The sequence below is a fragment of the Anolis carolinensis genome, chromosome 5 (genome assembly GCF_035594765.1).
Source record: "Anolis carolinensis isolate JA03-04 chromosome 5, rAnoCar3.1.pri, whole genome shotgun sequence".
NCBI lineage: Eukaryota > Metazoa > Chordata > Lepidosauria > Squamata > Dactyloidae > Anolis > Anolis carolinensis.
This window is the reverse complement of record NC_085845.1, coordinates 176,974,444-176,997,827: the sequence shown is the minus strand read 5'-3', so window position 1 is coordinate 176,997,827 and position 23,384 is coordinate 176,974,444. Positions and strand designations below refer to the sequence as shown.

Here is a 23,384-nt window from a genome sequence, read left to right as displayed (position 1 = left end):
TTGTGTCCTCTTATAGGACAGGCATCTATCCCACTTTCCAGGCAGATTGACAGTGATCCAAGCAAATTGGACAAGACTGAACAGAACAAGATCTGACTTTGTATTATAAAAGGTGAACCTTCTAATCCCAGCTGAATACAAATGATTTTGTCCACAAAGCAGGTGGCAAACTCATCACAGCAGGCTGACAATGTTTCAGCCTCCAAGTAGAGACAATGTAGTTTCACCTGCCTCGTCACAACCGGAGGAACTCTGCGGGATGGCACTTTGTAGACACAATAGCAGCTGAGCAGAAAGATTTCTTCAGAGTGCACTGCTGTTCTATAGTCCTGGGGACTGAACAGCTGCTGTAAGAGCCCAGAAAAAGTGCAGAATTCTTACATGCAGATTTCAGTTTCTTACAATTGTAGACTATCTATGTGTGTATGTTTAAGTATTTAATCCTTATGATTTCAAAGATCTGTCTGATAATGTATGAGCATATGGGAAATCCAAGATGCCAGAGGGTGAACTGGAAGGATTTCTAAAAATCAGTACTATTATTTATTTACAGTATTTATATTCCGCCCTTCTCACCCCGAAGGAGATTCAGGGTGGATTACATTGCACACATATAAGGCAAACATTCAATGCCATAACATAGAACAGAGACAGAGGCACGGGCTGGCCTCGAACTCATGACCTCTTGGTCAGAGTGATTTGTTGCAGCTGGCTGCTAACCAGCCTACGCCACCAGGATACTAGGATATAGCTCCAATTGTCTCCATGACCAACAAAACCAGAATAACCTGTGTAATAAAAAGCAAAACTTTTTCTCAATCGGAATTATTTTTAAAGATTGTAGAATGAATCCTTTCATGATGTAGCATCTGAAGTACTTTGTCACATGTTCATGGAGAAGGGTGTTTGTGTTTTGAAGGAATATGCTAATTGAAGACACACATAATCCTCTTGTGTATGCCTTCTCTAACCCCACTCTAAATTGTAGCAACTCTATCATAGGTTTATTTGGCAATATTTATTCAGAAGCGGCTTGACACTGCTTTCTTCTAAGGGTGACAGCATGACTTGCCCAATGTCATCTAGTGTCATTTCATGGTTGAGTACTGATTCAAATGCAGGTCTGCCATAATACAATAGTCAAAACACTAAACTGGCTTTAAATGAGAAACCTGTCTCCATTGCAAAGTGTTGATGATGGCTTGAGCCATCTTCTTTTCACTTTATTTTGCTTTTAGGTCTTTGCAAACTGGAACATGCATACAATATCAGTCATGTCACAATGGCTATAGTCATGCTAATATTCCACAGCCAACACTCCAATTAGAGAATGTATCAAGATTAGTGCTCAAGATTTCCTACAAATGAGGGAAATAAATTTGCAGGCTCAACATAATCTAGTTTTCTGGACACTGAAGCATCACTTTGATTTCTCTTCAAGGAATCATTTATATGGTTATATACATGTAGCTGCATGCATAAAATACTGAAATGAGACAGGACAGCATATAAAGAGAACAGCTATACAATACAACAAATTGTATCCAGTTTTGGCTCTGTATATTGCTGGCTTTGTCCACCAAGGATTTGACAAAAAAATGACTGAGGGATCTCTGGAAAATTGTAGTCAAAGATTTCTTTTTTAAGTTTTCAAGGTCTAGAACAAGCTCTTTTCAAACCAATAAAATATCCAATTTATACTTTCCATTAACTAAATGTATACCACAGGAGCCCCAGTGGCGAAGTGTGTTAAAGCACTGAGCTACTGAACTTGCAGACCGAAAGGTCCCATGTTCAAATCCAGGGAGCTGAGTGAGCGCCCGCTGTTGCTCCAGCTTCTGCCAACCTAGCAGTTCAAAAACATGCAAATGTGAGTAGATCAATAGGTACCACTCTGGCGGGAAGGTAACGGCGTTCCATGTAGTCATGCCAACCACATGACCTTGGAAGTGTCTACGGACAACGCCGGCTCTTCGGCTTAGAAATAGAGATGAGCACCAACCCCCAGAGTCAGACATGACTGGACTTACCGTCAGGGGAAACCTTTTCCTTTACCTTATACCACATGAAGAGGTACTTGATTTTGATTGACATGAATGTACTGTACATTTAAGCAGAACATTTCAAGCTATTCATATTGGAATGATTTTTAACCTTTCCATACTTTCCATCTTACTCATAGATATACCAACAATTATTGCTTCCTTATAAATCATTTTTCTAACTCTTTACACTTAGTGCTGGGTGGGAAATTGTTTCAGGATCAGTCCTTCAATGTGCTTTTAAAAACTATTTTCCATTATATTAGACATTCAAAACTGTGTGGCAGGTGCAATCCCACCCAGACATATACAACTGAAAATATGCATTATTTTTGCTTTTAATTCAGGTGAACATGGACAGACTTTGTCATTTTTCTTACTGCTCATTTTCAACACTTTTAAGTGCTATTTGGTGCCCTTTTATTGCTTAGCAAGAAAGGAGAAATGATCAAAAGCAATCATCATAGCCACATGGAAGGATGAGAGTTGATTCTTTAGTAAAAATGTAATTAGAATACCTGTTCCTTTTTGTTAATCTAAAAGAAATGCAATAGGGTGGGTACAAGTTTGGGAGAGAGATACTGTACAAAGCTTTTTAAAGCACAAAAAGGAAACTGACCTTGAGTTAGGAATATTTCAAAGGTGATGATAGCTCCCTGGAGTGTGTGAAAAACAGTGACATTTCTTTGAAAAGCTCCTCTGTGTAAAAGAAAAAGGTTCAACACAGAGAGGCTACTACCTCATTTTCAACTTTACCTCCCCCACCAATACCTGCAAAGCAGTTCAGTAACACAGATTATATATGAATTAGAGAAGATACTTTAAGATTTTTTTTCTGATCCAGGACTTATCTACAGAAAAGGAAGTCCATAGCCCAGAGCCCAAGCTTTTAATAAATGCTATTTTGAAATAACGATGCTGTGCTCCACCAGAAAGGGGGGGGGGGGAATCAAACTTAAGAACTGCCATGTGATTGGTGTTCTCATCCTCTACAAATTATTAAACTAAGCATCTTGAATCAAAAGTACATTTTAATGGAAACAACACTTAGCATTTCATCTAATGCTTCTTATCTTCAGAGCACTTCAAGGATTAATTAAAATGTACCAAGATTTTCAATTTTCTTTCTTTTTCTTTCTCTCACTCCTTCCAAGATTTCCACTTAGGAGAGCTAGGGAGAGGAAAGCAAAGGTATACGATGACAAGTGCCATCATGGAATGATAGCTTTTAATATCCCAAAACCAAGACTATAAGGCTATTTCACATACTGACCACAAAGAGGTAAATTTCAGAAATGTCATTTCAGAAATGGCTAAACTTTTGCAATGTTTTAGTTTCATATTCTTTGAATAAGGTGATATCAATAAAGAATCTTTCAGCACCATCAAAATTCTAGCTTTTTTAAGCACACTTTTCTTGGCAAGTTGCAAAGGTTTACACTGCAATCTTGATCAAATATATGTAATGGCCATGGACTGCAACTGAAAAAGTGAAGCATGTGTTCATGGATGTATTCTATTGCCTATTCCATATTTTGGCAAACTGTTCAAGTGTACCTATGAAACAGAGCAAGCTGCTGAACTGTTGACCTGCAGGTCGGCAGTTCAAATCCGTGGGGTGGGGGTGAGCTCCCGCTGTCAGCCCTTGCTCCTGCTAGCCCAGCAGTTTGAAAATAGGCAAATGTGAATAGATAAATAGGTACCACTTCAGCAGGAAAAGGTAAAAGACATTCCAAGCAGTCATGCCAGCCACATGACCAGGAGGTGACAATGCAGGCTCCTCAACTTGGAAATGGAAAAGAGTACCTCCCTAAGACCCAGAGATGAGCATCACCTCCAGAAGCCGAAAATGAAATGAGAAGCCTTTGCCTTTGTCTGTGTATGTGTGTCTCATTGTATTGTAACAAGGCATTGAATGCTTGCCTGTACAGTATCTGTTTATATACTGTAATCCGCTCTGAGTCCCTTCGGGGGGAAAGGGCGGAATATAAAGTATATTATTATTCATTTGATCAGAGTTAGGATAAAAAGATTCCCATTACTTTGGTTTGGCTTCACATATATGGATGAAGATTCTCATGAGCATGAAGTCAAGAATCAATATTGAGTAAGAGTCCAGCCAGATGCCTCTACAAAATTCATATATAGGATCTGAAGGCAACATTATTTTTCTATCCTATCTCCCTATAAGCTGGTATTCTGTGGTACACATAACAAACACGAAGCTGCCTTTACATACCATGACTAATATCTATTAATAGAAACGTGCTCCTATAAATTTAGGACATTTTCAAAAAGATATCAAAATTCATGGCCATCAACACAAATGTAAAAGAGTGAGAAAATTATGAGAGAGGGAATAAAATCTCTTTTCAGCTGCTGTGTGGCACTTTTAATCATAGAGGTTAAGTCTCCCTTATCCAAAATGCTTGGGGCCAGAAGCTTTTCAGATTTTTGATATTCCAGCAGTTTTTGAATACTTGTATTAGCATATACATAGCAACTGAGAGAAAAGGGCACTAGATACACATTGAGGACCTGCAGAGTTTTCCTCAGTGAGCTCTTACTCTACCACTGTCAGAAATTTGATGGGGGAAGGAAATGAGGAGAGGTCTCCCAAGTTCTGTTGTTTGACTTACACAAAGTCTCTGTAAAAAGTAGATGTCAGAAAGGAAAATGTTCAAATGTATGTAACTGCTATGGGCTCTGAGAATATTACAAAACTCCAGCAGCCTGGCCAACCCATGCTGCATTCATCCTTTGTGCACCATTTCCATTTCTAGTGTACCCATCCTACCATGCACTATCATTGGCTAGGCAGAAGTTGAACGTGATGTGGATTGACCAGGCAGATTGATATTTCTAACATTCTCTAGGCCCACCGTAGCCAGATGCCTTTGGACATTTCCTTTTAAAAAAGGGCCCAAAGATCGCCAATAAATCTTCACATTGAACATGCCTTCACTTTTAGTTGGCTTTGTTAGGATAGTGTAATCATCAGTTGAAATTCCTAAATACAGAAGCAAAATCTCAGCATACAAATAAACTTCAATTATTATCATTATTAAGAAGTTTAGGTAAGACAGCCTTTTTCTAAGAATCTATATTTGAGCTTAGCATTGATAGACCTTTGTGAAAAGAATCTGGGTGTGCCTCTAAGAAATAAGTATCAAAACCAGAATTCTTGGCACTAGCACTGTCTGATTATCGAAGAACAGCAAAGAGAAAACAATTTAGGTTGCAGGAGTGAAGGGTGTGGAAGGATTATGAAAGGGATCTCTAATTATAATTCTTCGATTCCACTACCTCAATTTATTCATTAACATCATTTTTAAATTTTCCAATAATCTCTGTATAAAGAAGTATTCATTGTTGACATTCCTCTTGGATTTTTTTCTTCTACAACCTTGATCAGACAGTTCTTACATAAGATTTGTTGCAATTTGCTCACAGTCTTTGCCTTCCAGTTATGTGTGCTGTAAAAACCAATCCACCAGTGTCACATAGGTAATAAAGACGATGGACAACAGTTGTGCCCAAGGGAGGAAAGCTTTACTAAGAAAAAGCTTAGGCAAAATAACTGTTTTTCCTCCACTCGGGGAATCTTTTCAACATTACGTTCTCAGGGGAGACAGGGAGCTGCTACAAACCTTCTTTGAAGTCCTTAGTCCAGACTTCTGTCCTCAGGAGTGTAAAAGATGCATTCCAATTCCCAATGTAAAAACAGAATTCACTTTTAGACCAGTCAGCACCAGTGCATGGGACAGAAAGGAACATAACGCTGCCCTCTGCCCAAACTTCAAGTGAGTCTTTGCCTTGGGTGAGTCTTGACAGTTAGACTTCTGTTTTAAAGTAGACTGAGTCATTTATTTATTTATCCATTCTATTACAAGGGTTTAAGCTGTGCAGTTATCCTTCTACATTTGCTGGAATTAGGGGCTCAGAACCCCCAGAAACTGGAAAACCCATGAATATGAAACTCTATTTTTATCATGAGAGAAAATCTCTCTATGAATCTCTAGGTTGTCCAGCATAATCCCATGGTCAATTTCCAATAGAATCATTTGGCAGGACCTATAAATGCATAGGGAAGTGTTCTCTCTAGGAATCTCTAGGTCCTCCAGTGACACAATAGTCAACGTCCACTGGAAGTTAACCATTGACTTCCATTGGATGACCTATAGATTCCAAGAGTTAACATATTAATCAAATCTGCCAATAATCAAATACACAAAAAGCAAATCCTCAGATATTGGGGGGGGGGGAGGCGGGATAATTGCATTTTGTGGGTTGCTGTGAGCTTTCCGGGCTATATGGCCATGTTCTAGAAGCATTCTCTCCCAACGACTCACCCACATCTATGGCAGGCATCCTCAGAGGTTGTGAGATATATTGGAAACTAAGCAAGTGGGACCACAAAAAGCAGCATCCAAACACAAATCAAGGAACATGAAAGGCACTGCAGACTGATCCAACCAGAGAAGTCTGCCATAGAAGAGCACTTGATGAACCAACCTGGGCACAGTATATTATTTGAGAACACAGAAATGCTAGACCACCCTAACAACTATCATGTCAGACTACACAGAGAAGCCATTGAAATCCACAAGAATGTGGACAATTTCAACATAAAGGAGGGAACCATGAAAATGAACAAAATCTGGCTACCAGTATTCAAAAAAGTCTAAAATCAGGACAGTAAATAAAGAACAACACTCAGAAAAAGGGGAATTTCAGACAAGAAACAATCAGGGCCAGCTAACACCTCTCAACAAAGGATTCCCCTAGCAGGAATTAACCAGGCCTTGAGCTGCAAAGCCATTAAATGCTAATAAAGGTGATTAATTACAACATTTACACTTGCCTCCAACAGACAAGAGTTCTTTCTCCCTCCCTGGACTTTCCACAGATATATCAACCTCCCTTGCTTAGTTTCCAATATACCTCACAACCTCTGAGGATGCCTGCCATAGATGTGGGTGAAATGTCAGGAGAGAATGCTTCTGGAACATTGCCATACAGCCCGGAAAGCTCACAGCAACCTAGCAATTCTGTCCATGAAAGCCTTCGACAAAAAAAAAAAAAATTGTTTTAGACAATGGTGCAAGCTACTTAGACATCCAGGCAGCGAGGAGAGTATAATAAACTGAAAAAAAAATCTGAATATTATTTATTTATTTATTCAGCGGACAAGCTTCTGTTGGTAGCAAGAACAAGACTTCATTTTCTACTAGAAAATTACCGGCGTTTAAAATTCATTATAAAAAATAAAAAGAGAGAAGTAACTTTGCAACTTAAAGTTGCCAATCACTCAGTTATGACTGTAAATCAGGTGTTCCGAAATGGTTGGATGCAGCCCTCTACAGTCATTTACCCAGCCCCTGCCCTAAACTTTAGGTGTCGGGTTACCTAAGTCTGAAACAACTTGAAGGAACATAACAACAATATTGTATTGTTCTTTCATTGTTTTTTGCAATATAAGTAAGATATGTGCAGTGTATATAGAAAATTGTGTTTTAAACTATAGTCCAGCCCCCCCCCCCCCCCAACAATCTGAGTGATTGAAATGGCCCTCTGTTTGAGAGGTTTGAGGACCCTTATTGTAAATTACTGGCATCTTTGGGACACTTCATCCCTGTGCAGCAAATAGACCTGAGGAAAAACAACAGCCATGCTCCAGAGTTTCATGCAGAACATGACTTTTTAGAAGAAGGCTCTATGTTCCCACCACTTTTTTGCCAGTTCATAAATATACAAAGAAAATCATCAACATCAAGAGATTATCAAATGGCTTGAGGTCAGATTATACTGTCCAAACTTAATACAATAATCTTAATACAAAGACACCCTCCCTCCCTGAAGTTAGCTACAGGGGAAGGGGGAAGCCAGGATTTCAAGGATTGCATCCTGAACAGTGACATCCAATTACTGCTATCAAAATGAATGGGGATATTTCTACAGGTAGCACTGTGCATCACTACAGAATACATAACATTTCATTTCCATGGGAGACATGAAAAAAACAACATAAGCTCAAGAAAGCTCACAGGAGAGATGTTCTGTTGTACCGGCACAATTTATTTGTCAAGAGAATGACCTTAGTGAGGTGAAATGTTGTTACAATTATCATTCTCTGCCAGAAAAAAAACAAAAAATATTCTGTTGCAGACTTCAAGAATACATGCAAATTTCATGTTATTCTGTACTGCAGGTTATTCAGAGAAAACTCTTAGGAATCCAATAAAATTCAATTGCTTGCAGAGTATTTGGCTTTTTAATATTATGTGCTTTCCTAGCTGTCTTTCACACATACTCCTCCAACATTAGAAAGGATTATTCTTCTTTTGTACAACATAAGCCCAAATCCAACACATATTATTGGAAAACAAAGGACAGAAGAGCTGTCAGGTTCATGACTCTTAGATAGAGAACTCTACTACTCCTAAGCCAGTCTATCTACATTACAAGTAAATGCCTCATGATGAATTTCTAAATATATCTGTTGCATAAAAAGTATTTTGCTAGTGGGTGACATCACTAGATATGTTAAGTCAAAGCAAAGATTCTCAGCAAGCCAAGTTGAAGGAGAAATTACATCAAAACAAATCTGTTCTTGATATCAGGACCATAAATTACATGTCCCATCCCAGTAAAACTATCTCAATTAGTGGCCAATGGCTTTCCAGCCATTGTAGGTTTTACCTGCTTTTGCCTTAGCAGAGGAATTGCTACAGATGAACATCAGGTATGAACTCATGGCTTACAAAGCATACAGTTGAAGTCTCCCAACCAGTTCTTTAAAAGTCTTTTAGTGTATTTGCATGTAGGCATGCAACTCTACGGGACAGACCTTGTTAGCTACAGATTTATAGCACTGTTAGTAGGAAAGTCTGATGTTTCAATAAGGCAAGTCTTTCAGCTCCTGTTATATTATTGCCTTTGATGCCATCACAGATTCTATGGCTAGGAGCTTAGAACTCTAATGTGGTATTGAACTTATTTCCTTTTGCTATAACAGCATTACTTTGTGTTTTAAACATATACTCCCTTGGTATTCTGCCTAATCATAGTTCATTATGACAACATATAGATTTCTAATATGAGGAGGAAGATAAAACACTAGTCCCTTCCAGCATATTGCTGAAGCAGTAATGTTAAAATAGTGACATTTCCAACATTCTCAGATAACACATGAAACTGCAAAGAAGAAATAAGCAGCTTGCAGTTGGTCATACATGACAGTTTCATGTGGTTCCAAGTGATCATACATGACAGTTCCATATTCAAATCTGTAAGTCCCCTTTGCAGTGATGGTCATTAACAAGGAGACAATTAAGAAGAAGTTGCCCATGTAACAAATCACACATAGTTGCCACTCTCACATTCCTTCCTCACAGTCATTATTACATACAATTTAGAATGCCCATTGCATCTATAGCATTCCCCTGAAAGAACAGTTAAAACCTTCTACTTTACCCAAATCATCCTAGATGTAGGTATTAAAGGGTGCCCAGAATAACCTACTCTAGTAATATGCCGAAAAACCCATTCCACAACTAATGTCCAAGATCAAGTTATTACTTACAAACTAAGTGGTCATTTGGGATCTTTTCTCAAATTAACTGGAGGAGGGAGAGATCTGTGAAGATTTCATCTGTTTGAGAACACCAACTGAATGGCAGTTCTCAAATGTTGTGCAGCTCTGTGTTTGAAATCTATGCTCTTGCCAGATTCTTCCCCATTTCACTTTTAAGTAGTAATTTAAGAAGCAAAATGAATGATGGTCCTCAATACAAAACATCTGCATTGGCACATTTGCCTACCACACAGGCATAGCATCATGATTGACTATTTAGCTCCAGGACGTAATATAACAAGCCCAATATTAAGCATATATATTTGCCAGTAACTTCCACTTATTTTAAAGTTACTGAATGTATTTCCAAGTGAGCATGCTTACGACCAGAAATACAACACTCCCTGGACTGTTTTATCTGAAGGCAAAATAATGAACAGCCATAACGAAAGTTTTATATATCACATTTCACTGATTAAAAACTGTATCAGATGTCTGTAGCACTTTTTAGCAAAACAAATGCATTGGTTCATCACATCATGCTTTATACGCTCCCCTCTTTGCATTATACTACAAAGATACCATACTAACCAAGCTTTATGCAGGACAAAGTAAAAGAATTGCATGGAGATTCTCTAATAAATACTCCAGATTCTGCTGCAGTTTAATCTGCTTTTTTATATGCTGCTTCCATCAGGCAACTATGACAAAGGCATTAATTTGCTTTGTAGAATAATATACTTATGAACACATTCATCTTTTTTTTAAGTCATGCTTGGAAGACAAGTATATCAGATGGGCTATAGAATGCATAATATCAACTAGGAATCCCTCCAGCAGCACTTACATAAAGCTCTGCCAAACTTCATGTTACCTCCACAGAGTCACTAAATTGTTTATATGTTCCCCAGAGAGATGAGCCTAATGAACTAAATGACGCAATTCATTGACATTGATAATAACAGCAGAATTCAGTCCAAGGAAATATCTAAGCAGTACAAGGAACCCATCCCAATTAACAGCCACAGAATGCTATATTTAACAAGCTGAAAGCAATCTGTTCCCTGAAAGAGTCCCACTTAACCAGATTGTCTATTAAGAAGGGTCTGACTTTAATAAATTCAGAAAAGACTAAAAGATGTTTACAACCGATTCATCCTGGAGAAGAAGTGGACACAACTGATAATGTGACAACTCCTTAACGAATCTAATTGTTTAAGTCAAACCAGCCAGAAAGCTTGCTTCTTGAAATGCCGAAGTGACCTTTCTAGCATGCTTATTAACTCATTTTCTCTCCCTGGCATAAATACACAGCAATTATTTATTGATACAGCAGAATGAGCAGGAAGATTTTCAGTACCAGTTCTATAATCTGTTAAACAAGAAATGCAATATGCAGGCAGCATAGGCAAGCCCTCAACTTAGAACTGCCCACTAGCTGTTTCAAGCCAAGCCTTCATTAATATTTTCTGTCCATGCCTGGCTTTCTGTTATTTCTTTCTTTTTTGTTCAAGATATTCCCCTCCTTGCAAAAAAGAGAGTAAAACAATTCCAACAGACATACTAGTAGAAGAGAGTATATAACCTACTGCACAAGAAAAAGGATCTCGTGTCATCTGAATGGCTTTCAAGTTTCATCAGGCACAAGCTCTTGTGGTCTGCGGCCCATTTCACCAAATAAAACATGACATTTGTCTTCAAGCTGCCATTAGACTACAAGAGACTAGTCTCCTCCCAAACTTCACCACTATATTAAATGGTGCTTAGCTTTAATAAATATACTGAGATCATGCTGCCTCAATGTCTGCATCTACTACCTTCTGTTTCTCCCACTTTCCTCCAACCCAAACTCTTCTCTTCCTGGGTTACTTTGAGTTTTTCAGGCTGCATGACCATGTTCCAGAAGCATTCTCTCCTGATGTTTCACCCACATCTATGGCAGGCATCCTCAGAGGTTGTGGAATGTTCAGGGTGGGAGAAAGAACTCTTGTCTGTTTGAGGAAAGTGTGAATGTTTCAATTGCCCAGCCTGATTAGCATTGAATAACTTTGCAGCTTCAAAGCTTGGCTGCTTCCTGCCTGGGGGAATCCTTTGTTGGGAGGTGATTAGCTGGCCCTGATTATTTCTTGTCTGGAATTCCCGTTTTCAGAGTGTTGTTCTTTATTTTCTGTCCTGATTTTAGAGTTTTTAATACTGTTAGCCAGCATTTTCATGGTTTCCTCCTTTCTGTTGAAATTGTTCACATGCAATCTCTTCCTATTGACTAAGACCTTTCCCCATGTGGAGGCTTCAAAGGATCCTGTTTGTATAAAAACTCATACGGACAAGATAACTGTTTATTCACAAACTATGTGTGATTTTCCTTCTCCTCTAATCCCTTCCGTACCTTGCACACAACTCACTTGGGATACTGAAATGATACTTTCCCTTGCCCTGATATGCTGTCCCCACAGAGTGGAAACAGGGGAAGTGGTGGAAGAAATTCTTCCCAAAAGATAGCATGCTCTGTTCTTTCAGCACCCAAATTAAACTCTCCACTTATTGCAAACTAAATGAAGTCTGCTTTAGCCTACTTTTAAGTAACCCCCATTCAAGTCAGTAAATAAAAGTCTCACAAAAGCAGTTGGCAGCTGCCTTCTTTCTGACTCTGCAGTTTGGACAACAAACATGCCATTTTCATATGGCAAATAAAAAGGTTTTTAATGGATGGATTCTCTCATATCCAAATGACTTTAGCTTCACATTAAATCTGATCTCTTTTTTCCATGTGAGAGCTAAAGGAGATGGCGAGGACTGGTGTCCTTTGAAGGCACAACTCCATACTGACTGATCCCATCTACAAGCAATGGGAAGGTTCATGTTTACTTCTGACTAACATGCCATTGGAGTGTCCCTATGGAACACAGGTTGGGTATCTCTTATCTATAATACATGGGTTCAGAATTTTTTTATCTTTTGGAATACCATAATTGCATATATGTGTACGTGTGTGTGTATATAGGTAAAGGTTTCCCCTGATGTTAAGTCCAGTCATGTCTGACTCTGGGGTTGGTGCTCATCTCCATTTCTAAGCTGAAGAGCCGGCGTTGTCCATAGACACCTCCAAGGTCATGTGGCCGGCATGACTGCATGGAGCGCCACTACCTTCCCGCTGGAGCGGTACCTATTGATCTACTCACATTTGAATGTTTTCGAACTGCTTGGTTGGCAGAAATGTGTATGTATATATATATATATATATACACACACACATATAGTGTCAGGAGTGACTTGAGAAATTTCAAGTCGCTCTTGGTGTGAGAGAATTGGCTGTCTGCAAGGACGTTGCCCAGGAGATGCCCAGATGTTTGATGTTTTACCATCCTGTGGGAGGCTGTTCTCATGTCCCTGCATGGGGAGCTGGAGCTGAGAGATGGGAGCTCACCCAGTTCCCTAGATTCGAACTGCCAACCTTTTGTTCGACAGTCCTGCCGGCACAAGGACTTAACCCACTGTGCCATTGTGAGTTCCGTATATGTATATAATATGGTATCTTGGAGGTGGGACTCGAATCTAAACATGGAATTCATTTATGTTCAAGGTTATGTTTTGTAAACATAGCCGGAAGGTAATTTTGTACTTGAAATAATGTTGTGGGCGGAACAAGGTTGGTGTATGTACTCTGAACCACTTGAAAAGCAAAACGAGTCACTGTCTTATGGGGACAATTTTGGAGTTCTGGACGAGGAATGCTCAACCTGGCCAATGGCCCTCTTAAAGAAAGGATCCCTTAAAGCAGACATGGGCAAACTTTGGCTCTCCAGGTGTTTTGGACTTCAACTCCCACCATTCCTAACAGCCTACCGGCTGTTAGGAATGGTGGGAGTTGAAGTCCAAAACACCGGGAGAGCCGAGGTTTGCCCATGCATGCCTGAAAGGAATTTCACAAGGAGACAGCTACCCATTCTTCCTGCTGACAAACTCTGCGAAAAAAACAAAGGGACTTTCTTCGCAGGTTGTCCAAGGCGAGGAGGGAGGAGGCGCCCATCCATCCATCCTTCCTTTTCCTAAAGCCATGCAGCCTGGGCATCGCGGCGGCGCCTTCCTTACCTTCTCGGCTGTTGCTGCGGAGAGATGCGGAGCCTTTGCCAAAGGAAAGGAAGGAGCGAAGAGGGGGGGGGGGTTCCCGGCGTGGTCGGCGGCGAGGATGGGTTGGTGTCACTCACACACCCGGAACAGCAGCTGATGCGGCCCCCCTCCTTCTCCCCCGGAATACAAAACCGCTCCGATCCGTCAAGGAGCAAGGAAGGGACCTCGGATCCGGAACAGTCCCGAGCTTGTCTTCCCGGGCGGCAGTCCGAGACTGAGCCTGAAGCGCTGGTCGGAGGCTGAAGGCGGAGCGAGGAGGAGGAGGAGGAAGAGGAGGAGGACCACCTCGCGGGATCCGGCGCCGCTGCTGCCTCTTCAGGGCCTCCTTTCTCCCCGGCGGCGTCTCCGTGCGGAGGAACATCCAGCCCCCGACCCCGGCGGGCGGCTGGGCCTGGTCCTTCCCTCCCTCGTCGCCGCCAGGGGTCCCTCCGAGGCCTCCCCGGGGCCTAGGAGGAGGACCGGGAGAAGAGGAGTGAAGCGAGGCCCAGACCCGGCGCTGGAGAGGCTGGCGAGGCTAGCTGGGGAAAGCCCCCCTCTCTCTCTTCGCAGGCCAGGAAGGAGAGGCAGAGGGAGCTGCTGCGCTCGCCTTGCTCTCTTCCTCTTCCTCCTCCTTGTCCTCGTTGCTCTCCAAGTGCGGCCACTCCAGCAGCCGGCTTCTGCGCTCCCCGGAGCCAAGCAAGCTGTCCCGCTTTCCCTCCCTGCCTCCCTCCCCGAAGGGAAAGGCGGGGGAAGAGAGAAGGCGGCGCTTGGCCAAGGCTGTCCTTCCTTCCTCCCTTCTTGAGGGGCGGCTCGCTCGCCTCAGCTGCCCGCCGCCGGCTCCTCTTGTTCGAGTGAGGCGAGAAGGGTGGTCGTGGCCCAAAGGAGGCGGCCACCGCGGAGGGCTCCGTGTGTCATGCCTGTCTGGGGAGGACGGGCCGGGGGAGGCGAGGCGAGGCGGAGCCAGGCACACGCCGCGCACCAACACACTCTCTCTCACACACACAGGCCGCCCAAGGAGAGGCGGTGGGCGAGGAAGGGCCGGCCACGCTGCAGAGGCCCGCCTCTGGAGCCCACCCTTTTTGGCGCTCGGCCCTCGGAGCGTTGAGGAGGAGGGGGGCGCGAGGAGGCCTGAGAGGGAAGGGCTTTTGGCCGCCGGGCTTGAAGCCCAGACCAACGAGAGGCGCCCTCCCCGCCGCCCAGGACCCTTGCCTGGCTTCCGACGCTCCAGCCACAGCCAGCCACCCCTTCCCGCCCTTTTGAGTCTTAGTCAAGCAGTTCCCAGGCTCGTCCCCTGGACGGAGAAGGAGGAGACATTGGCTCTGAGAGAAGAGTGCTGTGGATTCTGCGGATAAGACAAATGAATTCTCCCTAAAAAGCTAAGTTGACTCAATTGAGAGCATCATTCTGTTGTACTCCAGGGCAGGAACCACCTCTGTACCTAACCACCACACTCCAATCCAAGTTAAAATAGCAAAGCCGTTTATTGGAGATTATATAAAAAAGCAGTTCAGCAAGTACAGTAGCGTCTCACTTACCCAACATAAACGGGCCGGCAGAACGTTGGATAAGCGAATATGTTGGATAATAAGGAGGGATTAAGGAAAAGCCTATTAAACATCAAATTAGGTTATGATTTTACAAATTAAGCACCAAAACATCATGTTATACAGCAAAATTGACAGAAAAAGTAGTTCAGTACACAGTAATGCTATGCAGTAATTACTGTATTTACAAATTTAGCACCAAAATATCACGATGTATTGAAAACATTGACCACAAAAATATGTTGGATAATCCAGAACATTGGCTAAGCAAATGTTGGATAAGTGAGACTCTAATAGTAAAAATGTCAAAGTTCAAATGTATAAAAAAAAGTCAAGGTACAAGAGTTGTTTCAAAATCTAAGACAATAAAACATCCAGCATAGAACACAGAAAGGCAGCATGAAAAATCCAACACAGAAATTCAAGAATAATCACTTAAACTTGAAAGCATGGAACTTGAAAGCATGAAACATGAAACTAGAAATCCCTTAGCAGACTAGCTAAGACTTGACCGTGACAGTTGCTTCTCAAACCCCAACGTTGGCCAGACTGGTAAAAAAGCCCTTGGGTCTTTCTAATATAGACAGAAAATTGTGCCATCTCATGAGAAACTGATAAGGACCTTTTGCCTAACAAGTGTTTTGACCTTCACAAACTCTGCTGGGCAGCTCTGTGTTCACGAAACGTACATCTCCTATCTATCCGCTCATTAGGCTATCCACCTGGAATTTCCTCCTCTGAACTCATTTCATCCTCTGACCTTGCTTCCCTAGCTAACAACTTGTCTACAATGTCTGCCCCCCTTTCAGGAATGTGGCATTCAGTAGCTACTGGAGATAGAGACGGCTTAATTTCAGACTAAGAGTCTCCTGCTGACTCACAGGCCCAGAATCCCCATGATCTACTTCTTCAGTGCCATCAGGTGCAGGCACAATCAAAGGCTGAACTACAACACATTCTTTGGCCATGTCATGTAAAGAGATGAATCACTAGAAAAGATGACGATGTTGGTTAAAATGGAGGGCAAGAGGAAAGAAGGAAGATGCTGTTTCAGATGGATAGACTCAATGAAGAAAGTAACTGTCCTGAGTTGGCAAGGTGGTTGAGGATTGGCTGGATGGGAGGTTTTTTATTGGCTGGGGTCACCATAAGTTGAAATTGACTTATTAACGAGGTTAATAAGAACAACATAGGTGACCCTTTCCATCAGCTGCTACCTGACAGAACAAGAATTTGGCATAGGACCTTCTATAAGCAAAGAAGCCAGTTTCGGGGCAGAGTTGCAGATACTCGATTCTCACCCTCTGTCCACTAGAATGGCTTAGTAGTGTCCTGAACTTCGCCTGCGAGAAACTATTGGGCCAGGCCCTCGGCCTTTTGGCCAAGGACACACACTTGTACAGGAGAAGGGGAAAGGGTCTTCACTTGCTCCTTCATTTGCCTTCCAGTTGCTGCAGGAGGGTGAGAAGGTGAGAAATCAATAATACCAGGAATGATCCAGTCTTAGGATGGAAAGGGAGATTTTGCACATTGAAGTGCTGTCGTGTTTCCAGGCTATAAGACAGTGGGTAGACTCTTTTGAAAGAAGTGATTTGTAGGCCACACTCCCTACTCTTTATTGGTTGAACTTTAGAGCCTGATCCTGAATATGTTTTGGGAAGTCTTTTGCTCAGTGGCCTTCATACCCTGTGCAAATTTATGTCACCAGTCTATGGACTCAAAGCATAGATCACAAAATTTTGAAAAAAAAGAAAAAAAAAGAAGAAGAAGCTGCTTTATAGCTGACCCTATATACACAGAGATTTTGCATCCATGGATTTCACCAACCACAACTTGAAAATATTGCCCCTCCCTCCAAAGAAAAATCCCCAAAGCAAACCTTGTGATTGCCAATTTCTATAAGGGACATTTTACTATGCTATTGTCTATAATGGAACTTGAGCATCCATTCATGATTTGGGTATGGAATGTGTGTCCTGGAATCAAGCCCTAGTAGATACCAAAAATCCACAGTACCATTTGAAAATGTTGCCTATCTAGATCTTTCTCAGAAGTCTCATGCAAGAACATAGATGGGAATTCTGACAGGAAGATGTTAACCTTTAAAAAGTCAAGTAAGATTTCTCCATTATTATGTATGGTTGTGAAAGCTGGACAGTGAAAAAGGCTGATAGGAGGAAAATCAACTCAGAGAATCAAAGAGTATGACCCGCTGCCATGCAGGAAGACACAATCAAAATATGATAGAATCATAGAATCACAGAGCTGAAAGAGACACAAGGGCCAATACATTTATGATGTGTTTCCAGAAAATAGTCCTGTGGATACCGCGAATGGCTAAAATCACACATGAATGGGTCCTAGAGCAAATCAGATCTAAATTCTCCCCATAAGCCAGTGGTTCTCAACGTGTGGGTCCCCAGGTGTTTTGGCCTACAACTCTCAGAAATCCCAGCCAGTTTATCAGCTGTTGGGATTTCTGGGACTTGAAGGGCATCTGGGGACCCACAGGCTGAGAACCACTGCCATAAGCTAAGTTAACTTTGACATATCATGAAAAGAGATGAATCATTAGAAAAGGTGATAATGCTTGGTAAAGTGGGGATCAATAGGAAAGGAAGAAAACAATATTTCAGATTTTTTTAAATTTCGTGTTAAAAGCATTGCATAACAAATACATTTTAAAATGATGAAAAATAGGAAATCACAAGCAACTAAATAGTCTTAGACCAAAAGCGGGCAACAGCAACCGCATTGTCTGTAGCTTTAAACAACTCCTCCTCCGTGCATGAGGCAGGACATTGTGGGCAAGCATACATATGCAGAGTTGTTTGTTCTGCTCCACAGTCACACAAGGTGGAGGATTCCTCCAGGTAGTGCCAGATGGATAGGCTTAATCAAGGATGCCACAGTCATGTTTGTAAGACATGAGCAGAGAGGATTTTTTTTTTTTATGTCAGGAACAACTTGAGAAACTGCAAGTCGCTTCTGGTGTGAGAGATTTGGCTGTCTGCTAGGGCATTGCCCAGGGGACACCGGGATATTTGATGTTTTACCATCCTTGAGGGAAGCTTCTCTTATGTCTCCACACTGGGAGCTGGAGCTGACAGAGGGAGCTCACCCACTCTCCCCAGATTTGAACCACCAACCTGTCAATCAGCTGTCCTGCCAGCACAAGGGTTTAACCCACTGCACCACCAGGGGCTCGAAGCAGGGCAGATGAGGAAAGGGGAATTGGAGGTTTCTTACCATAAATTAAAGTCTACTTGAAGGAGATTAACAACATCTACCAGATCCTTTTGAAAGACCAAATATATATAATAATCTAGGACCTTCTATGGGCCAAGACGTTGCTTTACCCTTCCCACCTTGGGTTGCCAGGGTAAAAAATGAAGGTGGCTCCCTTTAATAATGGCTTAGGGGGGAAATCATCAGGTGTTGCTTTTTACCTATTTGTATGACAAGCTCTACCTGCTGCAATCCTCTCTTCTACACAACCATTAAAGGTACAAGAGCCCTTTTCAGTTTTTAACCTGATTGCTTGACTATCTTTTGCTGCCAAGGAAAATACATGGGATTGAGTGCCTAGATATTAACTTGCATGTAAAAAGAACAGGTTGTAAAACATATTTGAAGAGAGAGACCCCCACCTTCTCCCTATTGTCACAGCCATGGAATCTTTTTTTTTTTCCAATTTTCTCTTTTTCATTAAGCATGGGATTAATATTTTACAGCACAGACACACGATCCTACATTGTATGGATATTTCAGGGCAGTGAAATAACACCTAATGTGGATGAGATCATTAACATGTCAAAATTCCTCCTACTAAAATAATGCCTAATTCCCTGGCCCTGATAACATGTCAGATTTTAGTACCACTTTTCAATTCAATGTAAAAAGAAAACAACAGAATCCATCATTGCTTTGCTGAATTCTGCAAGCCACTAAAAGCAAGGCATGCTGGTCAAAAGTATCTGGATGTATCTCAGGAAAATCCTAACTCAGAGATGAATAATCTGTGGGGAGTTAGGATTAGGCCTTCTCCATCCTTTTGCTGGCAAGTGCTTTGAGACCTCCTGAGAGAATTATCTACTGACAGAAGTACTCTTCTGGCTAAATTCTGCTGACAGAACCAAATACAGGAGGGCAGATAAGAGATTTAGTTGAGGTCTGAATCAGTTGCAATGCCCAAACAAAGTTAGACAAGGTTAGACACTGAAATTATCTCAGCGGGGTTTGGACTAAGCATAGTTTTAGGTGGCCTGCTGTTAGCACAATTGGCCCATGGCCACCTTTACCAGCTGAGATGGTGCTCTTGGTTGATTGGATTCTTCTGTACGCCTATTTGGAAGTAAACCTCATGAAAGTTTCTCAGGAATGCCTGAGAAAACAAGCCAAACTGGGCAGCATGCACTTGGCTTTTCACCTGTCTGTGCTGTGTGGTACTCTTCTGACACATTTACTCCATTACAGACCTAAAGTAGATTATTACCATACATTAAGCTATTAAGGAGGAGAGTCTTTGAAAAACAAGCCAGGGAATAGCCCAAAGAATAGAAGAACAAAACATTTTAAGCAGCTAAGAGAAGCACTTAACTAAAAAAAACAACTCCAAGTTTATTTAAATTTATTCTAGGTTCTCTCTATTTAGCCCACCCACCCTTTTCATGCAGAGGGTGGAGGTGTGGGTATACATGCCATGAATAACAATATAAATAATCATGGGTGGAAATGATATGACTGAACATTCATTGCTTCTACTTTCCAGGGCCGTAACAGAAAATTATGGGGAGAAATAACATCTTTGGAAAGCTTTACACTACAACAGATACTTCAGATATTAATTTGTTCTCTTGCAACAGCTACTTAAATATGGTGAGTGACTTAGTGGGGGGGATGTGTGTTCACTGCAGGTTTAAGGAAGACTAGTGGCATTAAAAATAATGTTTTACAGCCATGTCTACCAAAATAACTTGAACTTCGGAATTGTTTACTTAAGGGAAGATAGCATTTGCCATACCATATCAACGCATTCGTCCATCAAGTCTAATATCCTGCCTCCAGCAGTGCCCAGTACTGAATGTTTTAGTCAGAGTTGTATCAGATGAACTGAAGTATACAATAAAGCTCAACATGGCAGTGATATCATTTAACTGTTATGGACTGGGATGGTTGACATATAATGACACCTCAGAAAAACCATATGAAAAATATCTTGGCAAATCTACAAAAGCTACTGAGTTCTAACAAGAAATGATGATTGGGTAGAACTCTGTGTGATGTACTGGCTGATCTTTTTGCAAGCACTAGCTAGTATACGATTATTATTGTGAAGCCATGAAAAATATACGAGGTTAGGTCAGTGTGTAAATAGGCCCTGTTTCTTCCATTCAGTTGTAGTGTATTGGATCACAGATGAATACAGGCATGATGAAGACGTTTTGGCATATATGAATGAGTCTTGAGGGATCTGACAAATACATCAACCTTAGTATTTTTATCCATGACAGAAAATGGTACAATATTTCCAGGATCAATTATCTGAGAAAGATTCCTTGTTATTCTCTCTGCAAATAATGTAATTAGAACTATACAGCCACTAGGTTTTTCAACATGGAAATAATAGTGACACAAAATCAACCAATATCTGACATCAGCTGCCCCTCCACACTGAAGGTTTCATTTTTGTGGATGTGATTATTCATGGATTTGATTAATATGTTCTCTTGGAAAATATCCCAGTACACTTCTGTAGTGATTTGTAGGTCTTCCAGTGTAATTCTATGGCTAACTTCTGGCAGAAGTTGGCCATAGAGTTGTGCTGAATGATCTAGAGATTTTTTAGAAGACTTATCTCCCAAGTTTAAAAAAACAACAGTTCTTTAAAAATTGTAGGTTTTTTCCCCATTTTTGCAGAGGTTGTGCACCTCTAGCCCCAGTGAATGTGGAGGGCTGACTGTACAACATGTTGAGTTACAACTCCTGCTATTCCACGCCAATGGCTAGGAGACTAAGGTCGATGGGATTTGCTATCCAACAACTGGAAGGGGGAAGCTGTCCACTCCTACTGTGTTCAGGGATCCTCTGGTCCTCCAGATTTTTTGGACTTCCATGTCTATCAGCACCAGTCAACAAGGGCAATAATAAGCAAACGTGAATGCTATAATAAAAAAACACAGAGATCCAAAGGTTCTTTGAGCCTATTTGGATAGTATTGCATTCGATAAATAATAGCTTGTTTTCAAGTTAGGGACCTTCCTGTTATGTATCTAGTTGTGTGGGTTCTTGATGTCCTAAAGGAAAGGGAAGTGGCAAAAGAAGTAAAGGCTAATTGGTTGCACCACAAGTAGTTAACCACAAATGATTTTAGTTTAAATTGTCTTCCATTATTCTAGACAATATGAGCCATAAAGAAGCTTTCCCAAGGAAAAGCAAATCAATCATCAGGGAAGGCAGAAAATAATGATGTGCTGCTATGTTTATTGAATCACAAGTCACCATAAAAGCTAACAAACATATGCCATAAAAGGAAAAGGAAAAGGAAAACAAAAATCTTGTCACTTAATTGCCATTAGCTTAGATAATATAACAATCTTGTGCGATCATTTACAACACGTGTGCCTTGAATAGGAAGCCAAAGAGGAAAAAATACTTACGAACTTTACAGGCTACTTGTTTGGAGGTTATAGCAGGGGAACATAGCTGTTATATAACCTTGATGAATGAATGCTACATTTTTCTATCTGGGATGGTTATCTTTTTCCACAAAGTACTGGCTGAACAGGGTATAGGGTTACAGCCTGTGTTGGATGGGGTTACAGTCCTCCTGAAGACACAGGTTCGCAGCTTGCGAGTTCATTGCTGAACCTGAAACCCCAAGTTTCGGCGGTGGCCAGGGGAGCTTTCGCACAATTAAAACTTGTGTTCCAGTTGCGTCCATATCTTGGGAAGTCAGACTTGTCCACAGTGGTCCACACTCTTGTTACATCTCAAATAGACTATTGCAAAACGCTGTGCGTGGGGCTGCCTCTGAAGACTGTCCGGAAGCTTCTAGTAGTCCAACGGTCAGCAATCAGATTTCTAACTGGAGTGGTGTACAGGGAGTGTACAAACCCCTGTTAGTCAGCTCCACTGGCTGCCAGTTTGCTACCAATGGCAATATTCAAACAGCTAAAGGAAAAAATGGGATTGATGCAGTGTTTCAATGTTTTAATGTTTCATGGTTATGTCTGATGGTTTGTATAGTTTTAATTGATTTTAATTTTATAGTTATATGTTATTGTTTTTTAGATATGTAATATATATATATATATATATATATATATATATATATATATATATATGGACGTGATGTATTGAATTTTTGCCATTCATTATGTTGTACACTGCTTTGAGTCCCCCTCGGCATGAGAAATGTGGTATATTAATGAAAAAAGCTAAATAAATTTATGGGCCAATTAGAGTTTTCAGATCTGCAGGGGAGGCCCTGCTCTTGGTTCCACCCTCCCTCGCAAGTGCGACTGGTGGGGACAAGAGACAGGGCCTTCTCAGTAGTGGTCCCTCAGCTGTGAAACTCCCTCCCCAGTGACATCAGACTGGCTCCATCCCTCCTGGTGTTCAGGAAAATGTTAAAGACATGACTGCACACAAGCATTTGGAGAGTAGTGTAACATGGAATCTGACTTGAATTTAGCAATTTGGATAAGGACTACGGAAAGTCAAGGAGTATGGAATTTAAGACTCAGCACTTTGTACATTGTAATCTGTTTTTAATGTGTTTTAATATGTTTTAAATCTTTTTATTGTATTTATATGTCTTAACTGTTGAAAATTGAGTTGCTATATTTTTATTGTTTGTGTTAGGGCAGTGTATAAAATAAATAAATAAATAAATAAAATAATGTTGGGAAGGGATGCTTAGCAAAGTAGGCACTTTCCTAGCTCAGATCTGCTGATCACTTGGGTGGCTGAAATCATAACTAGCTTAACCCTGTTGATCAATGGGGTGACTAGTGTCATAGTCATATGACCCCCCACACCTACATCATAGTCTACTTTGCATGCCAAAACCTATATTTAAGTAATCATTGGCGGAATATTGGGCAGAGCTCA

At 41.2% G+C, this 23,384-nt stretch overlaps 1 protein-coding gene and 1 long non-coding RNA gene across 2 annotated transcripts in view; one reads left to right on the top strand and one right to left on the bottom strand.

The window, feature by feature from the left end:
- The window catches only part of large1 (LARGE xylosyl- and glucuronyltransferase 1), a 370,540-nt gene extending 356,021 nt beyond the window's left edge, over positions 1 to 14,519 (bottom strand). The window contains exon 1 of the mRNA XM_003220873.3: positions 13,708 to 14,519. The gene's annotated coding sequence lies outside the window, so the exon portion shown is untranslated. The remainder of the gene's footprint in view (positions 1 to 13,707) is intronic.
- A 262-nt stretch (positions 14,520 to 14,781) lies between these two features.
- Positions 14,782 to 23,174, top strand: LOC103278837 (uncharacterized). The gene is made up of 2 exons (XR_506362.3): positions 14,782 to 16,738; positions 20,041 to 23,174. It is a non-coding gene; the product is annotated as an uncharacterized LOC103278837 (long non-coding RNA).
- Positions 23,175 to 23,384: the final 210 nt, after the last annotated feature.